Source organism: Podarcis muralis, chromosome 2, assembly GCF_964188315.1.
Source record: "Podarcis muralis chromosome 2, rPodMur119.hap1.1, whole genome shotgun sequence".
In the NCBI taxonomy this organism is placed as follows: Eukaryota; Metazoa; Chordata; class Lepidosauria; order Squamata; family Lacertidae; genus Podarcis; species Podarcis muralis.
The window spans coordinates 121,031,489-121,039,760 of record NC_135656.1 but is presented as its reverse complement, the minus strand read 5'-3'; the positions used below and the strand labels follow the sequence as shown (position 1 = coordinate 121,039,760).

General features: G+C 43.9%; 1 pseudogene; it reads right to left on the bottom strand.

Annotated features, from left to right (window-relative positions):
- Positions 1 to 461: 461 nt before the first annotated feature.
- On the bottom strand, positions 462 to 7,418 carry LOC144326799 (vomeronasal type-2 receptor 26-like; annotated as a pseudogene).
- Between the last annotated feature and the right edge of the window lie 854 nt (positions 7,419 to 8,272).

Genomic DNA, 8,272 nt, shown 5'->3' with positions numbered 1-8,272 from the left:
GGATTTAACCTGGGACCATCTATATGGAAAGCAGGTGCTCTACAATTAAGTTACTTCACTTTCCTCCTGGAAGGGATATCTGCTCACTCTCTCTTGATGGATGCTTCCAACCCCACTGGCAAAAACTGCACAGGAGAGCTTTTGAGAAAACACAACATTTTGAGTAAGTCACGGGTTGCAAGAGAATAAAAACACACAAAGGACCTGGAAGCAGCATGGATGGCATATTTATTCAGAAATTATGAATTATGAGAAAATTAAAAAATAGGTAGACTGCTTTCCAGTGTAAAGTAACAATAGTGTAAAACATCTTGACAAGTCGATTTCCGGAGTTGATTATCACACAATTCCTTATAATTTAATGGCAAATCAAAGGCTCAGGATCAGGTTGTAGCATATCTATATAAGTGGATTGCTCACTAAACAGGGCAGCTAATTTGAACATAATAGACTCAAGCGTCTCACTTTGTTTTCATTGTGAGATGCTCCTTTGTATTCAGGTGAGGCCTCAGCACAATAATGTAGCACTTTGGGATGAAGATGCAGCCCAGAAGCCCAGCACTGGAGGCCAACATAGAGAAGACCTGCACAGCAACCATGTATTTCCCCTTGGTGCTCAGGTAGGTGGGAACAAAGGACAACCAAACACTGCAGAAAACCAGCATGCTGAAGGTGATCAGCTTGGCTTCATTGAAGGCTGCTGGCAGATTCCTGGCTAGGAATGCCACCGTGAAGCAGATGCCTGCCAGGAAGCCCATGTAGCCCAGGGCACCATAAAACATGGCAGAAGACCCTACATTACATTGCAGGATAATCTCTGCAGGTTGGGAGTGCATATCAGTGTCTGGGAATGGGGGAGAAATCCCTATCCAGATGGTGCAGAGGAGAACCTGGACACTGGAACAGGAAATGATAATGGAGTTGGCCAGACTCTTCCCCAGCCATCTTCTCACCTTGTTCCCTGGCTTAGTGGCCAGGAAGGCCAGCACCACCGTGATGGTTTTTGCTAACACAGATGAAACAGCAACTGAGAAGATGATGCTGAAGGCTGTTTGTCGGAGGAGGCAGGTTGCTTTCTTTGGCCGACCAATGAACAGAAAAGAGGACAAAAATGAAAGCATGAGAGATACAAGGAGTATGTAGGAAAGGTCTCTGTTGTTGGCTTTGACTATGGGAGTTTCCATATATTTTATGTAGACCCCCAAAATGAAGCACGTAGTTAAGAACAAGAATAGGGCAAAGAAACCAAGCGTGATCCCCAAAGGTTCCTTATGAGCAAGGAAGGTGATAATCTTGGAGATGCATTGATCTTGCTCCTTGTTTGGATGTTGATCTTCTGGACATTTGGTGCAGTGGTTTGCATCTGAAAGGAAGAAGGGATGCTTCAGGTAGTCTTAAGGGGAAGCTTATAAACATACTATTACTTTTTCTATTGCATTTTATGTCATATCCATTTGAGAGAGAGAGTTTATATTCTAGAATCAGCTGAGCAAAAACAATCTTATATCTTTTGAGATCTTATATAAAAAGCAGCATGGAATTAAAGTCACAAAAAGGATGCACATGTTGTGGGCAGCATCCATCAGATCCTCTCTCTCTTTTCTCTCCTGTAGTTTTCCTTCCAAGGTCAAATCTTTCATCTCATATTAACCCAATCTTTGTGACTGGGATTCTCACCCCTTTTCTTCCAAGAGCCTGTTCAGAAGATCTGGAAATGACTGGGACACGTTGCACAAATTGCAGCATTCTTTCCAAGGGGGAAGGAGTTCCACAGCTCACCTTTTCTCAAGCTGGGGATGAACACTCTCTTTCTAGACATTATGGCACATCCTTTCTTTTAAGGCAGAATATATTGACCAAAGGACTCTAAATGGAGAAATGTCTTTATTTTCCTCCATCCTCCATGTGCCTCAGCATTTTGCCTTAATCTCCAACCTTCTTCTGTCCTTCACCTTGTTGTTGTTGTTTAGTCATTTAGTCGTGTCCGACTCTTCATGACCCCATGGACCAGAGCACGCCAGGCACTTCTGTCTTCCACTGCCTCCCGCAGTTTGGTCAAACTCATGCTGGTAGCTTCGAGAACACTGTCCCACTATCTCGTCCTCTGTCGTCCCCTTCTCCTTGTGCCCTCCATCTTTCCCAACATCAGGGTCTTTTCCAGGGAGCCTTCTCTTCTCATGAGGTGGCCAAAGTCTTGGAGCCTCAGCTTCACGATCTGTCCTTCCAGTGAGCACTCAGGGCTGATCTCCTTAAGAATGGATGTGTTTGATCTTCTTGCAGTCCATGGAACTCTCAAGAGTCTCCTCCAGCACCAGAATTCAAATCCTTCACCTTACATTCTCACTTTGTACACTGTAACTTGGCTCCTCTGTACTGCCTCCGTGTTCCAACTCTCCTCTGTGAGCTTCATGTGTTCACTTTTTCTTTCTGTAACAACTTTCCTTGCTAAAAATGTTTCCCTTAACTCCCTTGATATCCTTGGTGCCTTCCCCCAATGTGAATATTATTATTATTATTATTATTATTATTATTATTATTATTATTATTATTATTAATACCCCACCCATTTGGCTGGGTTTCCCCAGCCACTCTGGGCGTCTTCCAACAGAATATTAAAATACAATAGTCTATTAAACATTAAAAGCTTCCCTAAACAGGGCTGCCTTCAGATGTCTTCTAAAAGTCTGGTGGTTGTTTTTCTCTTTGACATCTGGTGGGAGGACGTTCCACAGGGCGGGTGCCACTACCGAGAAGGCCCTCTGCCTGGTTCCCTGTAGCTTGGCTTCTCACAGCAAGGGAACCACCTGAAGGCCCTCGGCGCTGGATCTCAGTGTCCAGGCAGAACGATGGGGGTGGATACGCTCCTTCAGGTATACTGGAACAAGGCCATTTAGGGCTTTAAAGATCAGACCTTTTTATCGGTGTTTGAATCTCTGCACTATTTATATTCTCCCAAGGGATGCCCTTTCCCTCTGAATCACCCACCTTCCTGAGTGGAGATGGTCCCTTCTGCACAGAGAGCACAAGCGTAGCAGCAAATGGGCTGCCCTTCTTGAACCACCTTGGCGTATCCAGGTTGACAGCTTTCGGTACACCTGGCATGAGGCATAGTCTAAACAAAGGTGAAGAGGCATCAAGAAGAAAGTGTTAGAGGTGTGGAAATGAATCATGGGGTTTGGAAGAGGTTTCCATAAACAGCCACTTTTAGAAGAAGAAGAGTTTGGATTTGATACCCCGCTTTATCACTACCCAAAGGAGTCTCAAAGCGGCTAACATTCTCCTTTCCCTTCCTCCCCCACAACAAACACTCTGTGAGGTGAGTGGGGCTGAGAGACTTCAGAGAAGTGTGACTGGCCCAAGGTCACCCAGCAGCTGCATGTGGAGGAGCGGAGACGCGAACCCGGTTCACCAGATTACGAGACTACCGCTCTTAACCACTACACCACACTGGCTGGCAAATACTCTTTGTGCTTACAAACTATTCTGCTATATATAATTTTTCTGCTCTGATAATTTCAGAGCAGAGGGCCAAGGAAAGATCACATGCTAAGCTGGAACAGGAAGTACTTGTTAACCAAAGGGATTGTACTGTATGGACGGTTTTTTGGCACACCTGTTGCAGGTCATGAGCTAGAGTGTTTCTAGTGACTTTCTGAAGCTGAGTGTGGATGCTGCTCAGATTGCGTGAATTCTGCATTAAAGATGTGAAACAAGGGCTGTTGGATGAATGGAGTGACAAATGTTTCATGCTGTTATCACATGTTTGAACCTGGCATTGAAGCACAAAGTGGTGTAGTTGATTCACTCAAGAAAGGAGTGTTTGGGATAGGAATTGTGGGGATGGTTACAGATGAACTCTAGATTGGGTTTACAGGAATTGGATAAAAATAATTTCCTGTTTCAGTATCCTGTAAATAGTATAAATGATTTCAGCTTCACAGATGAAAAGCAGGGAGGGAGCACACTTCATTCATCTCCCCTACCTGCTTAAACTGCCAGGGCCACACAATGGCTTCTGTGTTAATGGTGAGTTTTAGATCTGAAGATGCCTGTCTCTCTACACTCCCAACTTTCACTCTTCCACGAGACCGATTACGAAACAGCACCCAATTCACAATATCATAATCTGCTGCCAGGTCCCCATTCTCATCTGAATAGAGTCCGCCCCTGGAGGTGTTAAACAGCTGGACGCTTCTTAAGAAAGGGTGAAGCTGGAATGGCAAGAAAAAACAATGCAGTTAAGGTAACACAAGAGCCTTCTGAATTCCCAGTCACGAATCTCACGTTTTGTTGTGGGCATCCGTCTGTCTTGAGAGACAATAGAGTGCACCTCCAGGGGTGAAGTGAAATGGCTGGAGAATCACAGCGCCTGCTGTGGCTGCAGAGACTGGTAACTGGTAACTGCTTTCTCCTGTCTTTTGTTGCATTAGCAGCACTAAAGCGACCTACTCTGGGGCACAATCTGGGGCAGTGTGACTGGAGGTCCTAGGCTGCCCAGATGGCAAGACCATTTCCGCCTCACTGATGTAGTCCAATGGAATGCAATGCAATACATTTGGCACCAGCTTGGCTGCAGAGGTTGCCGGAAGGATGGAGGCATACAAGATGCCATCAAACCATCTTAGGAATTCCACTCCAATTTGTTTGGGGTTTGATCCTTACCCTTTTCTTATCTCCCAAAGATGTCCCTCAAGACAGCGGATAATTTTACATATTCTTATCATAAATCAATAAAATAATCTTTATTAATCTTAGATGATGCCTAAGTGAAGGACATTGATTCCAGAGTTGAAGAATGGATTACTCATTTGCAGTGGTGTTACGAAAGAGATAAGCGTACCTGCCAGGGCTGCAGTCTTCCATGTCCCCATGTCTCCTCTGCCCATCATCAGCATCTGTTTGGATCTGGAAGAATAGGCAGAATTTAAGGCATGTGCCACAGCTTGGACGCTGTTGTAAGTAATATAGCTGTCTTGAGACAGGGCCCTTTCAATCTCCTCCTGGGGAAGAATCTCCAGTTTCTCTTTCTCTGTGCACCTTATCCATTGTTTCACGGGCAAGACATCCTTGGAACATAAACAGTGAAATGATTCATCCCAAAATTGTATTGTCCTTTCAGACCATGGCTCAAAGTAGTCATGTTTTGTCCATCTTCTGGTCTTCATTGTGAAGGACAAAGAACCATGGGTGTACATAAAGTGCTTAATATCGTAGTCCAAAAGTCTGTTGAGGTCTTGAAAAGCTGTTGTAATCCAAACTTTCCCCCCAGTTTGTATCTTTTCAAGAATTTCTTGTATCACAAATATTGGAGTAAATTCATAGCGAGAGTCCCCGTAGAAGACAAATACAGTGACTTTTATCCACATGACAGTTGGCTTCCTCTCCATGAACTCTGCATATAGAGTCTCACGTTCCGCTCTTTCTGAGAAGGCGACACAGATTCCGCTACTCATCATCAGAGGTCTCAAGGCATTCAAAAACCTTTCTCCACTGTCATTGTCTGAAGCAAAGAGACCAATCCATGTCCATCCAAAATGCAGGAGCAACTTGACAATCCCCAGGTACTGGATTTCCTCCTTGGGGATCATCTGGTAGACAAAAGGGAACTGAGTTTTATCATTATGAGAAGAGCCATAGCTGACCTGGTGAGGAAGAGTAGAGGCTGATTTAGGTCCAGATATTCTCTTTCTTCAGAATATTAGGTTGTGGAGAAATATATAGCTATGTGACAAAATATGTATATATTGTAAAAATACTAGGCTGTTGGGGGTGTATACACACACACATACACATGCAGGCAGACAGACAGACAGACAGACACACACACACACACACACACACACACACACACACACACACACCTAGTGATATATAAAGATGTGTTTTGGATGCTTAGGAGAAACCTCACTTTTTGAGATTGTCTTGGACCTAACTATAAAAACACATGATAAACTAGCATAGTGAATGGATGGTGAAATTGTGTCAGTAATTAGATGTATAAATATGCTGCATTGGGGGTGCAAAAATGTTCACTAATACATTTATAAACTGGAAAAGTCATTAATGACTATTATAACCACCATATATAATAGTAACCATTGTAATGTCAAACAAATTGTACCATGTTACTATAAACTAGATTGAAGCTTTCTTGACATTTTCTTTGTGGCCCCCACAAACTGTAGTGATTTTTACCAACTCTGATGGTTTTCAAAAAGGATAAGATAAATTCAGGTAGGATAAGGCATTCAATCTTTTCTACCCACAATGACCACATTTTCCCTCCACTTTCAGAGGCTGGAAGCCTCTGAATGTTAGCTGCTAGGAAGCAAAATTGTGAAGAGCGTCCTGATTGCAGGCTTTCCAGAAGAGGCATCAGGTGAGCTCATCTGAAAACAAGATGCTGGGCTAACTGGTCCTTTGATGTGATCAAGCCCTTCTGTGCTTCTGATGTTCCTGGGGAATCTCAGGCTAGATTCACCTTATTGTAGGTCTTTTTAGGACCATCCGTTCCTAAAAGGTGAATGGCAGAGTTGGGAGAGAGCTACGTGGTCATGGAGTCTAATCCCCTGCACATACTGGCAATCCACCACTCTAGTATATTTGACAGGGAGGCATTCCAGTCCCTACCTCCCCGACCTGGCCACAGTGATCCATGCGACGGTCACCTCCAGGCTTGACTACTGTAATTCGCTCTACGTGGGGCTGCCCTTGAAGCTGTCACAGAAACTCCAGTGGGTGCAGAATGCTGCAGCGAGGCTCCTCACGGGGTCTCTGCCATGGGAGCATATTCACCCAGTGCTTTTCAAGCTGCACTGGCTCCTGGTGGAGTACAGGGTCAGATTTAAGGTGCTGCTTTTGATCTTTAAAGCCCTTCACAGCCTAGGACCCTCGTGCCTACGGGACCGCCTCTCCTGGTATGCCCCACGGAGAGCCTCAAGGTCCATAAATAGCAACACCCTAGTGGTCCCAGGCCCTAAGGAAGTTAAATTAGCCTCAACCAGAGCCAGGGCCTTTTCAACGCTGGCTCCGGCCTGGTGGAACGCTCTGTCTCATGAGACCAGGGCCCTGCAGGATCTGATTTCTTTCCGCAGGGCCTGTAAGACAGAGTTGTTCCGCCTGGCCTTTGGCTTGGAGCCAATTTGATTCCCTCCTTCTCTTTCTTTTTTCTTTTCCTTCTCCTCCTGCGATGAGGCTACATTTTAATATTTTAATGTTCCATTATTTTAATGTTGTATTTTAATTTTGTTTTTAAGTTGTAATCATTCAACTTGTTTTTATTATTGCTTGTAAGCCGCCCTGAGCCCAGCCTTGGCTGGGGAGGGCGGGGTATAAATAAAAATTATTATTATTATTATTATTATTATTATTATTATTATTATTATTATTACCTGTGGGATTTTGTACATGCCCAACATGCTTGAAATCTGGATGGAGTTGTCAGGTTCAGCCCTTTCAAAAACAGCCAAGAGGTTCTTCCGCCGTCCGCAGTTATAGTTTGGAAGATGGCTTTCCCCACCAGAATGCATGTCTAGCATTGCATTGGAAACCAGTCTGCCATTAAAATAGGTTTCAAAGAGGCTGTAGCCTAGGGTGATGTTGGGTAGCATCCCGAGATCCAGATTCATCTCCTGAACAGCAAACAAGAAGGACAGAATGTGCCAATACATCGTTGGAGCCAAACTGCAAACCAGCAAACACAACAGTTGTGACCAGGCCGCCATTCTCCATTCAATGAAAAGAGAATGCCAAATTCTTTATTTTTATTAATCAAAGGACTTTTCTGGGCAACATCAGTCTCAATTTTTTGTATCTCCTTCCCCCCACCCCAAAAAAATGCTCTGTAATTTTTTTACTGAGGGTGGGAGACCTTCCCTTGTTGCAAAGCAGATATTAACTCACCAATTCAGAGAAAAATTGAAAGGTTATTTTTCATGATGAAAAGTCCACAGTCTTCAAATAACAAAATCAACTGCATTTTCAAGTTTTGTGAAAGGCTTGAAAGCTGCTGAAAGATTGCTCATGTTTTTGCAGCAGAAAATACTTTGAGCTAACCCCCTGAAAGTTACAATAAGCACTGAGAGAAACGCTGCTGTGGACTGTCACTATATGGCTGGAGGGATTTGAGAACTTGGGGTTTGTGCAACTGAAATGGATTAAAGGACCCTGTTGTCCTGCCACAACAAATCCAAATTCTTAAAAAGAAATGGACTTTTTGCATTCTAGAATGTGACAGCAGAAGGCAGTGAAACACATTGGATGAACAAAGGAC